Genomic DNA, 20,854 nt, shown 5'->3' with positions numbered 1-20,854 from the left:
AATATTTTGATCACTTGGTCATTTGTTGCACAGATCAAAAATTATTTTTGTCAAAGTCCCTTCAGTTTATTTTGAAATGAGTTGGTGTTCTTGGCATAACTCTTCCCAGACCCAGGTGGTAGGAAAGCTTGCTTGACTGTTGTCCCAGTGAAGCAGGTGTGTGTTCATCCCCAATTTTGCCTGGGGTGAAATTCAATCACTTTTCAGTGGCTGCTTTTGAGAAGCCTGTGTTTGGTGCCCAGATCTCAGCAATCTCCCTCACACCTGACAGTACTTGGTGCTTTTGTTTGCAGTGTTGGTGGATAGGCCAAGGAATCAAGAGATGCTGGATACCAGCCTTGCTTTCTGCTTCTTGGGAAGTTGCTGTAAAGGTCCTGGGTAGGTCAGGCCGCTGGGCAGTGAGCAAACATTTGCAGTTCTGCCTCTAGCCCACAATTGCTCTGAAGATAACACAGCAAGGCATGTCAGCCTCACACAGCAAAGGTAAAGGTGACCACAATGGGCTGAGAATATTGTACCAGAACTTAAACACACAAAGCTTTATCAAAGTGGAACTTTGCAAATTATTTTCTTCTTTCAAAAAAAACCCACAAAAACTTGGGGAAATAGAAGCATCAGTATGAATAGGTTTTCAAATTGGAACAGATTGGTTGATGAAAATGTGAGAAGTAGCAATGCCAGTACCTGTTTTCTGACAGTAATGGACTGTGAGAGAATGGAGGCCTGCAGCCTTTCCTCAGCTCCTCCAAATAGTTCAAGTGCTTTGGAGCAGGTGTGTCCTCACAGTGGCTCTACCAAGGCTCCCACACAGGAGCTCTGACTTAGTTAGAGCATTGAGGTATTACCACGTTCTTAATAGAAATTAATTCTTGTCACCCACTTCTTCCGTCTCCTCATTTTGAAGATCATTTAAGATGTCTTTTGATGTAGCTGTGAAATCACTATCATTTGCTTGTTGTATGTATTTGACTGGAAACTGACAATGCAATTTCTTAATCTTCCAAATGATGTTGTGGTAAATAGAAACTTCATATTTTTCAGTATTTTGTTCTGTCACTTTTTGTAGTCTTTAACAAATTAAACAATTTAACATTTCCATCATTCACTGAGTAAGTCACCCAGAAGGACAGGACACATACATTTAGTCTTCAATTACTGAAATATTTGTGCATTATCTATTGAAATAATGCAGTGGTCTCAACACTTGCACATTTTAAGTACAATGAGTACAATCTTGGAAAGTTAGCAAATGCTACTGAGGCTTTCCACATCAGTTTTTTGTTAAAGGAGAAGTCGATGATCTGAAGCCTGAATTTATGCTCAGAAAATTGCTTTTTATCCTACAGCATGGGTTCTTGAGCAGAGGCAGGCTCAAACAATATGTTGAAAATTATCTTTTCACAGAACTTTGATCAAAGTACAAATGCCCTTGCCTCAGGAAGCAGTTTGTTTTCCCTTGAGAAGTGATGCTGGAAAAATCAAAGAGAGCAAAGTCTGCTTGCTGGCCAGAATTCATATATGAATAAATTGCATCACAAAGCTACCAGCAACATAACATTTTCAAAGAGCATATCATGGTGTTGCTATAAGAAAGTGATTTGTAAAGCTCAGTGTTGGATGGGAACTCTTGCCATAACAATATTACTAGAAACTATTATTGTTTATAATGCAATAGAGTATACTCATCTAATGGCATTTCTGATTTAGGGGATATAAAACAGTTTTTGCCAGTTTCATGATTTGCCTTTTTGGAAGTTTTTTTCTGGGAAATTATTTTGAAGTTTTTTGTAGGAACGTACCTATATTACTCATCTGTTTTTTCCAGTACAAAAAAAATAAAAATAAAAAAAAAATAATTACTAGATCTCATTTGACTCCTAAAGAATCCAAAGGAACTAGCTAAATAATGCTAAATGTCCACTGAGGTATCATTTTACTTATTTTAATTTTCTTTGTCGTTTCCAAAGCTGAGATTCAAGGCTTCTTTTTTTGCTCCTTAATATAAATTTTTGGAACCCAGGAATCCTCATGTGTCAGGAGTCTCTGAATAGCTGTTTGTGACATGCAATTTTGCTTTTCTTTCAGATTTTCCCTTTTCCTGAATATACCTGCTTTTCATTCTCTTATAAGCAGTGATGGAGTTCTAAATAGAGAAGTTCTGGTGAAAAATTATTCTGTTTCCTACATCTTTTCTTGGTGTCCCAATATTATTTTCATGTGTTTTCACATGCTTTGGAAGATAAGAATTCCTTCTTCCATCTAGACTGTGTCTTCTTTAGAGAGACATCTGCACTGCCAGAAGAGTCTCAGCTCAACTTTCCTTCGTTGTCCCCTGAAAAGAAGAATGTATCTGCAGCTGAGACTTTTAATGTGATTGATTGAAAGACAGAGTTCTTTTGGTAATGGTGAAGTCTCTAATTTCACACCAGACTGTGAGGCTGAGTAATGCTGTTGGAATCCTTTCCCCAGTAGTTGGTCAGTGGAATCCTTAGCGGGTCAGGAGTGGGCTTGTTAAAGGAAAACTTTTCAATTATGTGTAAAGTTTTGCTGCTGGCCTGTTTTGCTGAATGTTTCAAGTTGTAGTGTCTAGCACAGGCTGGACACAGCTGCTGTACAATGTCAGTTTGTGCACACTTTTTTAGCAGCTTTGGCTGGAAGAACAGCTCAAAGTGCTGTTCAGGCCACCTGTTGCTTTTATGGATTATTCCCACACCTCTGTGGAATATAAATGATTCAGATCAAGAGCTCTGCTCTGTGCAAGTGAAGAGAGATGAAGAAAATGTGCATAAGAAAAACAACTTAAGAGAAAACCGTGTCATGGCACTCAAAGGCCCCATCAAGAAAATGTCTTTGCATGAGAGCTAAGGGTAGGCAAATCTATTCAGATGAAAAAGAATAATTTAGATAGGAATCTGAACCTTGATGGAAAACCTGTACAAATACTTGCTGAGTTTCTCATTACTCCACTCACGGTGGCTGGTGCAGTAGAGCATAGCTGGTGGTAACCCTAGATCTCATCAGGAGCAGAGTCCTGCCCATTTTCATTACTCCTCAGGCATGATTCCAAAGGCTGCAGACATTTAGAATCCTTCTGGTATTTTTTTTTAGCTGGTACAAATTCATTAAGTGGAACTAGCCTCTTTGGAGACTGTCCCATTTATTCAGAGATGTCTTCCTGCAATGTCTTCCTGCCAGTATGTTTAATCCACAAACTACAGGAAGAATTTTAGTAGCAAGAAAAGGATTTAGGTTTCACAGTCTGCACAGATTCCCAGTGGAACATTCAAGATAGCCTCACCCTGAAATGGAGAAGGAATAGCTAAAGGGTGAAAATGTGAATCATCAGCTTTTTTACTTCAGCAGACATCATGTAAATACAAATAGAGCATCCTTGTCTATCACAGTTAGGTCTGTGTCTGTCTTGTGTTCCTGCCCCTAGAAGTTTTCCTTTTCTCCATGCCTCAGCTGACTTCTTTTCACTCCAGCTGCCCTGGCCCCTACACACCTTTCTGTTGACATCTTGACTTCATTGTTGATGCATAATCCTCATATTGACATCATTTTTTATTTAGGATAAGTTTAGAGATGAGTGATTATTGAACTCCAATCAATTTTGTAATTATTTGCATAAAAATAGAGGTGTTTTTTTTTTTATATTTAGCTGATGTCTTTCAGTAGAATTCAAAGATGCTACTGAAGCAATAGTCCATCACTGAATTTCAGTTTGCCCTTAGAGGTGATAACCTCTGAGATATCAGGGATGGTAATCTAGAGACTTGACAATTTCAGAAGAAAAAAAAAAAAAGAAGAAATAAAAAGAAGAGGGGGATAAGGCTTTGACCCTGCTGAACTCTTTGAACTTAAAAGGCTGTTTGGTTCTAATAGCTTTTGATCACCATCAGCTTTTGCCTGAGTAACACATATGACTTGAAGTTAGGAACATAAGACTGGGAAAAATCAGTAAGATTGTAAGAGCTGGGGCATTAGTCTGTGCCTTTCTGGTCTCACTGCTGTAATGGAATTTTTTTTTTCCTCTCTGCAAATGTACTGAAGTTCACTAGTCTCACCCATTTGTACAGAGATTGCTTATTTCAGGAAGCTGTCCTGTCTTTAATCTGCTGTCTTTACCCTGTCCCCATTCTTTCTTCTTTTTCCTTTCTCATGAGTCCTCATCTTCATCTCCTCATTTCCCAGTAAATTACGTTGAAAGTCACTATTAAAACTCTTTTATAGTATTTTTTTTCCTCAGGCATTTTTAGATAGGCTTTCTGATTCACACCTTTAAGTTTCAGTTATATGTTCTTTCTGATATTACCAGATATTTCTGTGAGGTTTGTAAGTACACAATTATTCATAAAGATTATACTGGGAAAAGAACAACAGCTGAGGTCTCCTCTGGACTGTAATTTGTGCAGCTCAGTTTACCACCCTAGAAAAATCACTCCATTTTTTTTTTTCAGTGGCTTTCTTGCTGAAATGTTTCACAGATTGCATGGTGTCCTTTAGAGAATATTGAATAGCACACAGAGTGTTTCTTTGCTTTTGGCTCGTGGCTGTACCCTGACATCCCAAGGGCTGAAGGAAAACAAAACAAGGCTGAGGCAGGAGTTTACCTAGTGAAAGAGTCCATCCATACTGGCGTTTAAGTATTTAAATGCACTGGTTTGTTTGCCTCACACAAGGCTGTTGTTTTGGACTATTGAACAGGAGGGTTCAAAGAACACCTGTTTTCCCAGCTCATGTAAACCACAAACTACAACTGCAGTGAGAATGTGCTCACAGGCCTGGCTGCTTCTGGGGCATTGTGCCAGCTGGCCAAGGGAAGGGATTGTCCTGCTCTGCTCTGCACTGATGTGGCCTCGTCTTGAGACCTGTGAGCATTTTTGGGCACCACAATATGAAAAAGACATTAAACCATTACAGGGCGTCCAGAGGACAGCCACAAAGATGAAGGGCCTTGGGGAGAAGCAGTATGAGGTCACTTGGTCTGTTCAGCCTGGAGGAGACTGAGGGGAAACCTCATTGCAGTTACAAGTTCCTTTGGAGGGGCAGAAGAGAGGCAGGCACTGATCTCTTCTCCACGGTGACCAGTGACAAGACCCAAGGGAATGGCCTGAAGTTGTGTCAGGAGAGATTTACATTGGATATTAGGAAAAGGTTCTTCACCCAGAGGGTGGCTGGGCACTGGAACAGGCTCCCCAGGGCAGTGTCACAGCACCAAGGCTGACAGAGCTCAAGAAACATTTGGACAACACTCTCAAGCACTTGGTGTGACCCTTGGAGTGTTCTGTGCAAGGCCAGGAGCTGGGCTCAATGAACCTGGTGGTTCCCTTCTAAACTCAGCATATTCTGTGATTCTGTTTCAGAGACAGCTAGTCCTGTTGCATATATTTTGGCTGACTTTCTCTTATCCACATGCTGTCTGTACTCTGCCTCATTCCTTGCTTGCTGTTCTTTTCCCTCTCCCCCTCTATCCTTCTTCCTGGTTCCTGCTCTTTGACTCACTCACCAAGAGATGAGTTTTCTAGCCTGGATATGAATTGCCCATGCTCTCTAGTGCTCTGTTTACCTGTATACATTTCAGAGTTTTGAATGTTGCCCTTTGCTAGCACACAGTAACAAGAAGAAATAACCTTTTCTCCTTCCTTCCTGTTCTGTTTGTAGAGAATTGTGACCAGAAAAAAAAAATTAAAAAAACAACAAAGATAAACCAAGCACAGAGCAGGATGTCTAACAGGGTCTGAAGGGCATCCCTCCAGGGAGAAACTTCTTGAGACTTACTAACTTTTGCACATTTTACAGGAAAATTATTCTTTCACTCTGAAATTGGTTTCAGAGGAGAAAAAGTTCTGAAACATTTGACAGAGACTTCATTAATAGCTATTCACGTTCTTCTAGCTCTTTGCATTTTCAAGCCCTTCATCAACAGGAACAAAGCACAGATTACTTCAATAAATTAATAATATGCATTTTCTTATTCATGTATCCTGTTTCAATGCACGTTAAGTTCATTCGAGTGAAGCTCTGAGTCTGTAGCTGAGAAGGAAAAATTGAAGATGTGGCCACTCTTGACCCTCCAGTAGCATTGATCTGGGAGCACCAGTAATTCAGTATGCTTTGTTAAAGAAATCAATAGTGAAGACAGAGATCTTTAGCCAGTGGAACATCTTCTACCTGTGCAGGATCACAGAATGACTGAGGTTGAAGGGCACCTCTGGAAATCGTTTAGTCCAGCCCTATTGCTCAAGGCAGAGCCAAAACAGGGTATTAGGACATAGTGATAAGAACCTTCTCCAGGCTAAGCAATCCCAGCCTCTCCTTGTATGTCAGTTGCTCCAGTCCATTATCTAGGCTATTCATCTAACACCCTCTCATCAAAGTATCAGCAAGTAATCCTCCTGTAGGGTTGAGAAATCTCTCTTCTACAGGCACAATTCATGTCTGAGTTACCTGAAGTGGGATGTTTATGGAAACTGAGTTCAGGGCTTCTGGCAGAGGGGGTCTTGCCCCCTCCATCCATCCTGGAAAGAGTGTTGCTGCTCTCACAGGTTGCCACATTCACTGCTTTGATCTCAGGCTGCAGTTTCTGGGAGCCTTTAGCAGACTCTTGTGGTATACTCCTGTGTGTTGCGTCTTCGCTTCACCTCTTTCATAATAATTCTTGAAGCTTTATTTAGTGGTGTATTGACAACATCAGAATGTCTTTCCCTGACACTTTTTATTCAAGCTCAGGAGATTTCCTTATGCAATAGTAACGTTTGCAGGTCTTGTTCCAGAAGCAACTATATTATGCTTATATGTATCAGTATGGTCAGAGGAATAAACCTGATTTTTTTGTTCAATCAGAGTTTAGTAAAATTGAATTCACTTTCTTTGTCCACTCAGTGGTGTGTGGTTGAACAGAAATTCCCCAGGGAAGAATCTCTGTGTGCTTTTGAGCCAATTCCATTATTTTCTGTATAATCATTGCTGTCTGAGAGCTTAGATGTCTAACTAAAAGAAGTTATAAGGCAAGTTCTTGAATTTACACAGTTTGCATAAGGAGGTGTGAAATATGAAATATAGATTCACCATTTCTTTTATTGCAGTGGGGTGGTGATTTACATGGGACATTACCTGCTTGGAAATGAATATTTTTCAGCCACTAAGGGCCTCAGGATATAAACTTGTCCCTGTGAAAGTAGAAGGGGAAAGGAGATGCCCGAATTATTTTCTTTTCCCCCTCCATGCAGTAGAAACTGCCAAACATATAAACAGCAGCATGGGATTGTTGGAGTTACTTGTACTTGGCATACTCTGAAAGGGGTTTGTTCACATTTGCAAAGCAAAAACAGAAATCTGGAAGGCTGAAACAGAAAATGACCAACTGCAACCAAAGCATTTGCTGCCTGTTTGTTCTGAATGTGCAATTGGCCTTGGTCTTTTAATTATAATCCGTAGAGATGGCTCTGTTCCCTACCCACCCTTGGGCTTCCAGGAGCACTGAGTGCTTAGGGCTTGGGCTGCTAATGCTATAATTGAAACAGCTGCTCTGCTTTCTAAGTACTTTATTCATTCACCTTCTGAAATGTTGATGGATCTGTGGCATGTTCCGGGCCTTTTCTGTAGATATGAATCTCAAACACAGCCACTTGCTAGATAGAACCACTGAAGAACATTTGCCACAGCTTTTAGTGTGCTGTCTCAGTTTTCAAAGAGGGAAGAAAATGGGAGGAGCTGATAAGAAGGCTGCTCCGAGGCCATAGTGGTCTTTGGACTAAATTCACTTTACCTACAAGACCAGATGTCCTAATTCTCTATTATTCTCAATGACTTAAACTGAAAGTGAATGTAAAATATTACTAGGCCAAAAGGTCATTATTTTTACATTCTGCACTGATTTTTAAATTAGCTCACACAGAGAAGTGCCCTTGGAATTGTGCTGTAAATGAGCAGAGCATGGGGAGGGCCTGGCACTAATTCACCCCAGGCCAGAGGTTATTCTGCAGCCCCTCCTTTCTCTCTTGCCTTGGGACAGCAGTGACCAGGCTAAGTTTCCGCTGAAGTTCTTGATAAAATTTGAAAACTTCATGCAGCCAATAGAATTTGAAGCATACCTATGGTCTTTCTCTGTATACCTTCCTTTACCCACCATTTTTCCTTATCATTGCATTCAGCTCAGTTCTGAATTGCTATCTGGAAAAGGAGAGTTTAGTCATCATGTCAGATGAATTCCACTTAATTAGTGGAAAGTCATCCCAGTGTGGGCTAATGGCGAAGCTGGTATGAAGCTGAGAGTGGCATACTGAATATATGGATAGATTCAGTAGGGCTGGGGCAGAAATGGGGTTATAGACTAAAGCACAATCATCTGACTGCTCTGATGGAGCTTTAGCATAATTTCATCTTCCATCAGCCTCCATTAGCCTTCCATCAGCCTTCCATCTTCTCAGCATATCCTATGGACTGAGGCAGCTTTAACCTCCTGGTGACCAGAATTCTGTGTATCCTGAGGCAATTTACCCAAGCAAAAAGGGTGCAGGAGCATTTGGATTTGGACTCTTTAATTCCTCAGGAGATGATTCACCCAAGAACAAGATGAAACTGCATAAAATCTTTGAGCTAGGCAGAGGTAGGGGCTGCTGTGGTCCATAGCTTTGTTGTTACTGAACAGTATTGATTGTTCTTGGTGGATATGGAGCCTGAGAGCTTTGTGGTTATGCCTGTTAGGGAAAATTAGAGGTTATTGTGGGATTTTGAGAGCCAATAAAACTAAATTTTGATGAAAAAGGCAAAATCCTACTTTGAAGTAGGCAACCCATGTAGAAAAGCAGTGAGGGAGGAAAGAGTGGAAATTTTACTGTATTTCCTGCAGAACTTACTGTAAGCCTGCAGAACTTGGATTATGGTTATATTCTGTGCAGGAGAGGAAAAACAGCAAGAAAATAATTCTAGAAAAAAGTACATTGAAAAATCCTCTTGATGTGGCATAGAAGCAGGTAATTAATGTTAAGAAAATCAGTCTTGATGTTGCTCCCTAATTTTTGCTACCCATAGGTGGCCTGACAATATGTACCCTTGCATGTGGATATTTTGCATACCTGCAGCCTTATTTGTCTGAAGTGCTCAAGGGTTGTTGCAGGTTCACACAGAAAATATCCTCCTTGTTCAGAGTTTAATTTACATGTTATATTGAAAACAGGGTTTAAGTCAGAGGGTAGGAATAGTGCCTGAATTTGTTTGGCCTTTAGCACTGAGCTGGGTATTAACTTAATCAAGCCTTACAATACCCTCAGGCACCAAGAATACCTTTTTATACCAATGTTCATAGAAATGTCACAGTGTTTCTAAAGTCACACTGAAATATCATGGCAAGGACCTTTTTCCTCATTTTTGCCCTGTGAGGGAATTGTGGAATGATTTTCTTTCCAGCCTTTGCCCAATACAAGCGAGCTTGTAAGTACGACTTAGTCTTTGAGGCTAAGAGCACATTTCTGTGCTTCTGAGATTTCCAGGATGCTGCAGTGCATGGCAGAGCTATCCCAGAAAACATTATTGAATTGCCATTCCTGATGTTGTTAGAAAAAAGGACTACTTGAATTTGATAAACAACTTAATGCAATATTGAGATGAACAGCATTGTCAGGACTGCTATTTTGGGAATGCATGAAAAGGCTCCTAGGTATTTTATTTATCAGTAAACATTAAAGACAGTCATCATGTTTTCATGTGTTTTTAAAATCACTGCTCAAAAATACCTTCAATTTCATAATGTGCTTTACGGTTTAGGAACCTTTTTATTTGATTGTGAGGAGCCAGTATATTTTACTGGAACATCTTGTGGAGTCTGTTTTCTATGCTTGTTTCTTATCAAGACTTTTCTTATTTATGCTCAAAGGAAGTGTGTGTGCCAAATGTTGAGACTAACAGGCAAATGTATGCTGAGCTAAATAAAACATCTCCATGCTTCAGGTTCTGGGAAGCTGAGACAGTGTCTTAAACTCGTATCTGCAGACAGTGACAGATGCAGTTGGCTGCTCCTGACTTCCCTTCTGGATGTTCAGCGTGGCTTGCTCTGGTTCTGTTTCAGAAATACCTAATGCTAAATGCAGGAAATTTAGATCAGTCGGACAGGAACAGTCTCACCATATGTAGAAAAACTAGACTTGACTCTTGGTAGTGTTTTTGGACCAGCAGAAGTTACTGGTGTATATATTGCAAACATGATAAGATGGGGTAGACATTGTTGTCAGTGCTGGACATTGCTAACTGACTGCTGCCATGTTGAAAGCTGTGCAAACCTCAATTTGGTGGCATTTCTGTCTCTTTAAAGTTGACATTTCAGTTGTTAAGTGGTATGATCTGTCTGACTTCTGAAGTATCATTTGCTCTGAAGAGCAGACACTGGCCACCCAAGTTCTTTGTCTTTAAAAAGGACACTGACAAAGTGACTGTTTTAGTCACTCTCTCTTTTATTTTAACTTCCTTCTCCATTCAAAATTGATTCATACAATTCAAAGGCCTCTTCCCCAACAGGGTAACAATACCTGCTACATAAGGGGTAATGGACAAAACCTTTCTGCATTCCAAGTCTCATATTTCCTGATTCACATCCTTCCTAATGATGCATTTCTTTCCAATGACTGTGTTTGAAGGAAGCAAATTGGAAGAGGAAGTTTTCCATCAGTAAATGCATCTTTTTTTGTCACACCTGCAATTTCATGTTGCCCCTCACATTGCTTGTGCATAGATATCCTCGGTATTGTTATATGGGAAGCATTTCACTTCTCCTTGTTCTGCATCATGTTTTATTTTTATTTACTTATCTATTTTGCATCTCATATGGCACGTGCTCTGCCCAGTGCAACCATATGCTACCTTTGTGCTGCAGGCAAAGACTGGAAACAGCTGAAGTTGTGGGAAAGGTGGTATTTGCTGAGGATTATCTGCCAGCCTTTTTTGTTTCTGGGAATCTCTAATACCCAGCCAGGCTATTTTTTTCTTTCTAACCAAACAGCTTTTTATAGGGTTTGACCTGATGAAACGGGTTTTAGGAGCCTCTTAGACTGTCTTGTAGTGGGAGGGAATGGCTGGAGTAGATGGTCTGTAAATCCTTCTGAGCCTAATGATTCAAACAGTTCTTCATCTAGTCTTTAATCTTTCTTCAGCTGTATTGATATCTGATTTTTCAAGTCTAGGTAATTACAGCTGCTAGATATTCGTAAAGGATACACAGTTAAGCACAGCTCTTCTCTTAAGTAAAATCTTCTCTCTCACTCACTCTTTGAACCTAACTTTGAACCTAAAATCTTTCATGGCTTTATTTCCACTAGATAGGTGGTGAGCAGATACAGTATTCCTACTTCCCTTTACCTGTACCATGAAAAGCCATTGGTGAGTGTAATGAGGAGGTAAAAATCCTGGTTTAATTGGTCTCCCAGACACAGATGTTGAAAACTAAGTCATTTCAGAGTATTTTTCCACTACTCTTCCTTTTGAAAAGACATTCTGTCTTTTGGAAGCCTTGACTATATTTGCCTGTAATTAGGATTAGATTGTTTTACTTTCAATATTTAAATAAAAAATGAAAACTACTTTTTTGGCACACCTGAGCAATGTTGTACATAGTGTTGAAAGGATGGAGTTTCCTTCTGATCCTCAAAGACAATTAAGTTACTCCCTGAAGCATGAAATTTAATTACCCTCATCAGAAGCAGCATGATGCAGTGGATTAGGACGTAGGAATAAGAATGAGAAACTTTTATCTCTGATCCTAGGTCTATCTAGCTGCTGACTAAATGAATCACATAACCTTGCTGTGCCTCCTTTCCACCCACCTGAAAAATGAGGTGTTTGATTGCTTTGCTAAGATGCTGTGAGGTCTGTATAACCACCTAAAGATATCATGGTTTGTATGAATGCTCAGTGTTCCTGGGATTGCCTGTGCTTACATGTTGCAACTTGGTTTCATACAATGAAATTTCATTTTTTGGCAGCGTTAGTTTTGTTAAAGCAGGTGTAATGAAGCTGATATGAAACAGGGAGAGGGATACAAGAAGAGGTGACACTAAAGAGCCCCTGTGCACCAGAAAAGTCTGCAGAGCTATTATTTTCACATGTTTTGGTGCTACATCTTAGATGTGATAACTAATTTTAGCATCCCAGGAGTGCCTCTATGTACTGCTCAAGAGGCAGAAGAAAGATCCATTGTGCATAGTTTAACTGGGGAATGTAAAGAAAACTTCAGGGCTAGATGGACACATTCCTCTGAACAAGTTGTTGAGCTCTACTGTACTTGCAATTGCAGAAGTCTCTTACTAGAGTGATTAGCCATGTCATGTCCATGGGGAGCTCACACAAAAAGCATCAGAACTGTTTATTGGATGTGATGAAGTAGCAAATTAAAATAACTGGTTCTGTCACTTAAAAAATCAACAATGCTTTCTCATGTCTCAACCACTCTTGTACAATAGCATTTTTATTTGATGAGTTTCCAACATGTCTGGAGCACTAAGTTTACATTTTGGAATAGTCAGTAACAAAAATTATCCTGTAAAAAACTTGGATTACTCATTCCACAGACTTTTTGAAAATATTAGCTGAATTAATAATAGCCCTGCCATTTATTCAGTGGGTTACCTTCCAGGGGAAAGTTGATTACTCTCTTGGAAAGAGGTTTACTCTCCACCATACAGCATAAATTCATCGTCTGACTTTGAATCCCTCTGCCGTTTCTCTGCTCTTTGTTCCAGGGCTGAGTCAGTATTAAATTCCATTAAAAGTTTCTCATTTGTAAGCACAAGAATAGGGTTTAATTGTGAGTGGGCAGCTCTTCAGCCAGTTACCTTTTCAACTCATCACAGAGCTCAACTATAAGTCTTCACATTTTCAGAGCATGGAGTTTCTTTAAACAGGTTAGGAAGGCAAAATCTTTGTAACAGTGATTTTTCTAAGAGACATTCAGGAAAGCAATTAAAAAATAATATTTTAACTCTGTGGAAGTTAACAAGGACAGATTATTTTTCTGTAGGTTCTATCTTCTGCCATTTAAAAAGTTTTTTTCCCATGTAGAGTATTTTCCCATGTGCTGTGGTTGTGTAGCAAGCTCTCTGCACAGGAGAAGAGACTACTACCAATTAAAAACTGTAGTGGCTTAATTGCAAACTTCCATTGTTGGCCAGGAATAAGTAGAACATGAAAAAAAGTATCCTTCATGGGCAACTTGTTTCACTGAAGCCTAAAGCAGTTTCTTCCATATTGCAATATCTTCCCAGCTGTACAAGTCTCAGTAGAGCAGCTGTAAAAAGGAGCCCAACACTGCAATTCTAGAAAGAGGATAGATTTAACCTCCTTCCCACCACTCACGAGGAGGGGGTATCATTGCATTTTGGAGTAAAAATCTTGTTAGTCTCCTGCCCTAGGCAAGGTAATTACTCAATGCCTGACTTATTGGTCAAATCAAGCACAATTACAGCATATTTTCTTGGAGAGCGGTGACAGTGGTTTTAGTTTCGTCTTTAAAGCACTAAAAGAGTATTAGGAAAGAAAATAATTGCATTTTTTAAAAATTTTGTTATTTTAATGGCAAAACCTCTGTGAAAGCATCTTCTAAAGGCATTTTGAGGAAAGGGTGGGGAAGCACTCTCAAAACCACTCACAGGGATGTTAAAGGTCTGATCCAATGACACTAATAAAGGTCTCGACTGTATTTAACCTACCAGTTACATCTTGCTTATGCAAAAGGCCAAAGAAAAGGGTAGAAAAACAATCAGCATTAAATCAATAGAGGAAAATAGATAACATTTTCTCTTAAAAAGTCATGGTTTTCCATTTTTCTTGCTCTTAGAAAGTAAAATTATCAATGACCGGTGGAATTAACTTTGCAAATTTTGTGTGTTGCACATCAAGAGTCTCATCCTTTAATGCTAAATAATGTCTTGCATTAGTGTACAGTATTTTTATTTGTTGCCATTTTTCAAGACTGTATCATCATGCTTCATATCATCATTCTGGACCTGGTGTCATTTAAGTCATTTTAAGGTCAGTAAACTGAAATTACTTTAAAGTTGATAATTAAAAATAATTACAAGACAATATATTATATTGTTTGAATTAATGAGAAAAGTGTTTACCTATAGGTTTATTTATAGGTTATATAAATACTTTATACCTTATAGGTTTATTTGTAGTTTTTATATATTTTATTATAGGCTAAAATAACCTATAGGTTATTAACATATAAACCTATAAAATAACCTATTGGTTATTTTACTTTTACTCCTCTGTCTCTATAAATTTTATTGGCATTCTCTTGAAAACCTTTTTTTCATTTTCTTTTGGCTGGAGCTTGAAAAGGTCTAATCTGGTTCTTCCTTTTTGCAGTGCCCATTAATTGTTGAAGCAAAGGAAAGTCTGAAGCATTATGGAGGCAAGATTAAAACATATTATAAACTTCTGCATAATTATGCAGGGGCATGCAGGATGAAAAAAAGTTATGTTCTTTACCCTATTTTTCCATTAAAGAGAAAAAATTCTCTTTTGGGCTCCTAGCACTAATTTTAATTCCACTCTTAACTAGGTTTCATTCTCAAAAATCAGCTTCTAATATTTTCGCTGCTGTGGGCAGATTTTGATGTGAAATACTCTGACATAGCTGCTATTATTTCTATTTAATTTCATAATTCCCGAAAGTTTGCAGAACCTTTTACCAAAAAGATAAAATCAAAGCCTTTGCTAAGATGCACTGCATTTTCCTCACAGCCATACCATGATAAGTACTGGTAGCAACAGGAGTATTTTAGATGAGAGCCTGGACCTGAAGAAATAAAATGACACTGTCACTCAATCTAGCTGTGAGGAGTCTGTTAAGTTCCACAATTTTTGTTCTGGGAAAGTGGAGATGAGAGAATAGAATACAGCTTGAATTCACGGAACTTTTTCCTCAAGGAGAGGAGAGAGTTGGAAGTTCCTGCGTTCCCTCAGCCTACTATTAATTATTGGGAGTACATGAGCTGATTCATGACCCTTGGAGGGCCCATGCAGCTTTTCATTCCCCACAACACAGTTCAAGTGCAGTTAGCCCTGATTTAATAGGATTTTAGCATTGGTTCTTTAGGGTTTTTTGCTAATAATTTCCATATTTTTCTTGTAAATTGAAGACTTGCTTCCAAATTTTCTCTAGAAGCGAGAAAGCAGTGGGTCTGTCAAAGCTAGGACAGTATTTTGGGTGAAACTTAACTCCTGCCTTTGGGCCAGTGCAAACTGCACTCCACTGAAGACACATAGGTGGTGACACAGGTGGCAGCATAGGTGTCAGGCTGGCTGACAGCACAGAAATTAATTCTACCTTCCAGAATTAGCTGGAAGTCTGGGGAATGATCACAAAGATGATTGCTGTACATGGGATGTCAAAACCAGAGTCCCAAAGCTTGCTGCAATCAAGCATTTTGAAACCCCTCTTTAATAGGATAAAAGGGTATGTGAGTGTTAATTGGATCCAAAATCATTTAGCCATGAAGGCAGACAAAGGCAGGATTGCAAGTATTCCGGCTTGAGACTTTACTTGAGAGTTCTAGCACTTCTTTTTTTTTAATGCACTGCCTCTAAGAGATCATCCTGACTTGCACTTGCAATTAATCAGTGTTGGCATTACCCAGAGGAGCATGCAAAATGGCATCCAAAGCATTAGTATATTGATTAGAATTAATCAGGAAAGTGTTCCTTCTGAAGCTACATGCTGCATGAACAACCAGAGTGTCTAAACTACCTCTCAAGTTTCCATGACAACTGGATTGTGGCTTCTGAAACCTAGAGCCTGGCCAACTGAGCCATGGATGAGGGGCTTAAGTAAAGCTAGGTTACAGAGAAGTACTTTGGCTTGCTTGACATTTAGCACCTCATACTTGCAGGTCTGGGAGAGGCCAAAGGTTGTCTCTAGCACACCTTCACATTAAGGACTGAGTATGATAAAGGCATTTGAAAATTTAGCACTTGCTGTCCTGTGTAAACCTGGGCTCAGGTTCTGTCAACAGCATTTTCTGCTTTGGAGAAGAGCCTTCTGAGAGAAACTCTGAGTGTTGCCCAGGCTTTCTTTAAGCAACTAATTATTTCTAGGTGACTTATCCAGTCTGAACTTCTCTAAAATCTGAAAATATTTGTATCTAGGATTTTGGGTTACTCTGTCCCTGAAGACCACAGTGTTACTGGATTCTGTCTAAACTGATGTATATTGCAGATTATAGATATCTGAGCCAATTTCTTTTTTACTGCAGCTTCAGTGAAAGACCTGATGGATCTGACTTGTAACAAGACATTGAGCAGTGCCTAAACAGTACAACATTATTAGTGTGTTGCTTTGCAGCATAAAGGTTTGAATTAAAATGTTAAGCTGCAGATTTTTTTATTGCTTGAGGCAGTATCCAGAGAGATCATCATGGTTATTATGGTCACTGTTGTGGTAGAAATAGGCCATGATGTTGAAGGCTGTGTGATGATAGCTCTGGGTGCAATAAGTGATGCCTTTATCCTTGCAGTTGTCAGCTTACTGGGCTGATTTATCACTCTGTAGAGTGCTTGGAGGTCATGCAGAGGATAACAGGAGTAATCTGTTACCTGCTGTTGTTTGCTTTTGGGGCCTATGTTTCACAAATGCAGAATGGTTGAGGTTGGAAGGAACCACTGAGATTGAGTAGTCCAACTTCCCTTCTTGATGTAGGGTGAGCTAAAGCATGTTACTCAGACCTATATCCACTCCTACTTTAAATATCTATAAACACAGATTCCAGAGGTTTCTGGGCAACTTGTTCCACTATTCAGTCACCCTTAAAGCAAGTAAGCTTTCTCTTGTGTTTTAATGAATTTTCTGGTCTTACAGTCCAAGTGCCTTCTGCCTTTCTGTTGTCCTTTCATTGGATACCCCTGTCCAAATCTGTCTCCTTTTCATTCACCCACAACATATCAACACTGATAAGATCCTTCTCTTCTCCAGGCTAAGGAATCCCAATTGTCTCAGCCTCCTCTTTTATGTCAGATGCTTCAGTCCCTAAATCATCTCTGTGGCTATTTTCTGGGCTCACTTCTGTAAGTCTTGTGCTGCAGAGTGCTGCACTGGACCCGGTCCTCCAGAAGTGTCTCTCCAGTGCTGAACAGTGAGGAAGAATTGCCCCTTTGATCTGTGGTTCCCAGTGCAGCCTGAAAAACTATTGTCCTTTCTTGTCACTGGGGACATATTTCTAGCTTAGCCTCAGTATTTTGTACACCAGGACCCACAGGTTGTCTTCTGCAAAGCCACTCTCTGGCCTGTGCTCCAGCACAGCATGAGGTTGTTCCTCTGCAGACACAGTGCTTTGCATTTCTTTTTCTTGAACTTCATGAGGTTCCTGTTGACCCAAATTTCCAGCCTGTCAAGACCTCTCTCCGTGGCAGCCCAACTGTCCTGTGTATCAAGTGCTTCTCCCAGACTTGCTGGATGCTGGTTGATAGTGCAGCCTGTCCCATGATCCAGATCATTAGTGAAGACAGAAAACACTATAAAACCAGATGTGTATCCCAAGTGACTGGCTCACAGCTGGACTTGGTACATTGATGATATCCCTCCAAGCCAGTCCACTTCACTGCCCACTCACAGTCTGTGCTTCCATCAGTCAGCCACCATGGGATGGGAGACAGTACTGGAAACCTTACCAAAGCAAAGATAAGCAACATTATATCAAAATAAGGATAACATCCACTGCTCTCCTCCTCAAGCAAGCCTATCATCTCAGCACAGAAACCTGTCAGGTTGGTGAAGTATGACTCCAGTATGAGGCAGTTCCATACATAGTGTTTCCCCATCTCTCCCAAAAGATGACTGAAGTAGTTTTCTGTTACCTTGCTATAAAATGCTTTCTAAAATTAGATTCATAACATGTAGGCCACTGATAGAAATTTAATAAAGCTACTACAAATTAACATCTAATACATATTGGTTACGCTGAAGTAGATCTTGCTGATCCTGCTGCCAGACAGCCTATATATAGTGCAGGATGTGCAAATGAGTATGGGTCTCTGTAATACACTGTGTTGCATAGGTCTGCAGGGCAGAGTCCCAGATCTGCCACAGAATGATGGCAGAACTGATTCCTATCCAAATTTGCCCACAGGTGCCTCTGCTGACCCTGGAGCTATTTTTAGTATCCCTGATAAAGCCACCAATCGATGCCATCTTTGTCTCCAAAGTAAGAGGCTGATACTTGGTATTTTTTTCATATGAATATCTGAATCTCAAGCAACATATTGTAGGAATTTGTACAGGAAAGTTTGAATATACTTTGTAATGAATCTGGGCTTGAGTGAGTCTGCCTTTTCCAGTCTTGTGTTGTGGTGATATAAAACACCTGCTTGGCAACAGCTCTGGGAGTTAATAAAGTTTCTGTGGTAAACTATGAGAGGCCTGAGAATCTCAAACTAAAGTTATTGCACCAGTAACTCAAAAAAGCAATTCCTAAAACTCCTGGCACATTTATCCAGAGGGTTAGCAGTAGCACAGAAATGGAAATCATTGTTGAGAGCCACCGCGTACTTGGAATTAAAATCCATCAGTCTTCTGAAGCTGAGGAAAACAATTTTCATGACATACAGATGCTTTTGTATTTCATAATCAAAATTAATCTAGGGTTGGTTTTGGTTCTATTTGTAGGGAAATTCGTATCCTCTAATCCTTATAATATACCTAAGTTGAGATGACATCAGAAGAAATAACTCACGCAGAAGCTAGGCATTTAAAATACTCTCAATGCTTTATTCTATTTAATTTCTACAAAAGCAGATTTATCTCTTGGGGGAGTGGGATAGAAAAAGAGCAAGGATGCAAACATCCTCCTCTCAAGTAGGAGCCTAAAGCACAGAAGGTGGAAGATGAGATGTGGAAATGAAAATAATTGTAAACAAAAAATGAAATTTAGCAGTTTATTTTCACTCTTCTCAATGGAGAAAGAGGGAGGAAGGCACCTAGTAAATCATTAAAAAGCTGCATTTGCTTTTCTGAGTTGCGTGTTGAACTGCAATAGCTGCCAAAGCAGGGTCCTTCTGCAGCCCTTGCTTAGGACTTCTCTTTAGGTCCTTCTTGTACCTGCCAGCAGCTTCCTTGCCTGCTGGGAGTTTTGTTTAGTTCAGAGGGGCATAATGACACCACTGTGTCCCTGAGGAGATAAACAACATATCTGCCCCTGGAACCAAGGAAAGTCTCCTAGCTTTTGTCACAGTGTAGGGTCTGCAGTTTGGGATTGATCCATGCTCATAACAGGCACAAATGATGGTCCACTGGTGCAAAAGTCACACACACATGTTGTTATATTTCCTTTCCAGGTGGGTGTCTTAACTTCATAACATCCACATTTTGGCATGCTTCTGGAGAAAGAGATGCCAGATAAACTGTGTAGCTTCTTGTGCTCAGAAGATGTGTTCCTGAGGGTTTCCTTCCCCAAAGAAATGTGTTCTTTTTCACAGCTCACATTCAAGCACAAACCCAGGGAGGTGATGGGGACACTTACTTGACAAGGAAATCTTTTTGTAAGAGCACTAAAAAATGTGAGGTTTTGTCAAAGGGCAATGAAAAAATTCTGACAACTAGAAGTATTTAAAGTCTTCCTCTAAAATTCCTAATACTATTTAAAAACTTAAGGAAACACAATAAGTTTTTGTTCTCATCTTTCAATAGTTACAACTGGAGCTGTATTTCCTAACAGGCTTTGTTAGGCCCTGTTGGTTGGTTGGACTCCAGCTGACCACTTACAGTATGCTACAAAGAGACTTTTTCCTTGGTGCTGAATTCTTCCTGTAATAGAAGAGAAATGTGAAAAAATGAATTAGTAGTGGCTGAGTGGCTTTACAGAATCTCTTGTCTCTGATCACATTTATGGTTAGTGAGCAGTTCCTGATAAACAAGTGAGACAGGGGATGGGATCCACATCACTGCTGAGGTAACACATGCCTCTTGGGAAAGCAGCCCTTCACAAACGGTATCAAACAGTTTTACTGGCAGCCTGTGGCCAAGGATGAAAAGAGAGATGGGCCCCAGGCCATGTTATTGTACAAGTATTTAATTCCTCAACATTTTCCTTGCAGAATTCCAGTACAGTGGCAAAAAGATAGATACTTGTATTTTTACTGTCTACCTCTAGACATATCTTGCAGGATACAGAATTGGAATCAGGGGTCTAGGAATAGTTCTTGTGATCTCTGGCTGGAAGTTATTTCAGGTAAAGCAGCAGACCCAGCTGATCAGAGAGGAGGAGGTGGACAGTAAAGACAGCCAAGATTGATGTCTTCTAGCATCTCAGGGAATAAACTAAGCTTATGCAGGCTTTTTGTTCTCATTTACTCTTGGAAAAAAGCAGACTAAGTTGAAACACTCTTATAGTGTGGCTGTTAATATCCAGGGCTGCTAATTCACTTCCTTGATTTACTTGCTGGGAATTTTTGTCATTTGGGAGGGAGGTAAGTAGGAAAAGGGGGACAGGAAGTGGAGGAGGAGAAATGGCATATTTTAGATGTGGCGCTTCGTGCACAGGGAGATGTTCTGGCCAACTGCTTTAGAGGCAAAACGTGTTACCTCAACCAGTGATGCAGTGCTGGGAATTACAGTTATTGTACAGCCCTGGAGACTGTCTTATTTCCTGAGTGACTAAGAGGCTTTTTGGTGAGACTCAGGAATGATATTTAAAGGGGGTGTGCATGAGCGCTACAGATTTCACAGATTGCTTTGCACAGAGAGTTAAGCTTCCTTCAAACAGCAGGCAGACATCTGGGGGCACAGAAGTGTGACAGAAGAGAGCAATAAGCTACTGTTTAGTTGGGTTTCCACATCGTAGCCGGGTGGAAATCTTGGTGCTTAGAA

General features: G+C 39.9%; 1 protein-coding gene across 1 annotated transcript in view; it reads left to right on the top strand.

Annotated features, from left to right (window-relative positions):
• The window catches only part of ALK (ALK receptor tyrosine kinase), a 306,168-nt gene that overhangs the window by 181,894 nt on the left and 103,420 nt on the right, over window positions 1-20,854 (top strand). The window lies entirely within an intron of this gene.

Source organism: Pseudopodoces humilis, chromosome 3 (genome assembly GCF_049639895.1).
Source record: "Pseudopodoces humilis isolate 2021_Gansu_Grassland_sample_001 chromosome 3, ASM4963989v1, whole genome shotgun sequence".
NCBI lineage: Eukaryota > Metazoa > Chordata > Aves > Passeriformes > Paridae > Pseudopodoces > Pseudopodoces humilis.
Note: the sequence above shows the minus strand (reverse complement) of the source record. Positions and strands in the feature narration are given on the sequence as shown.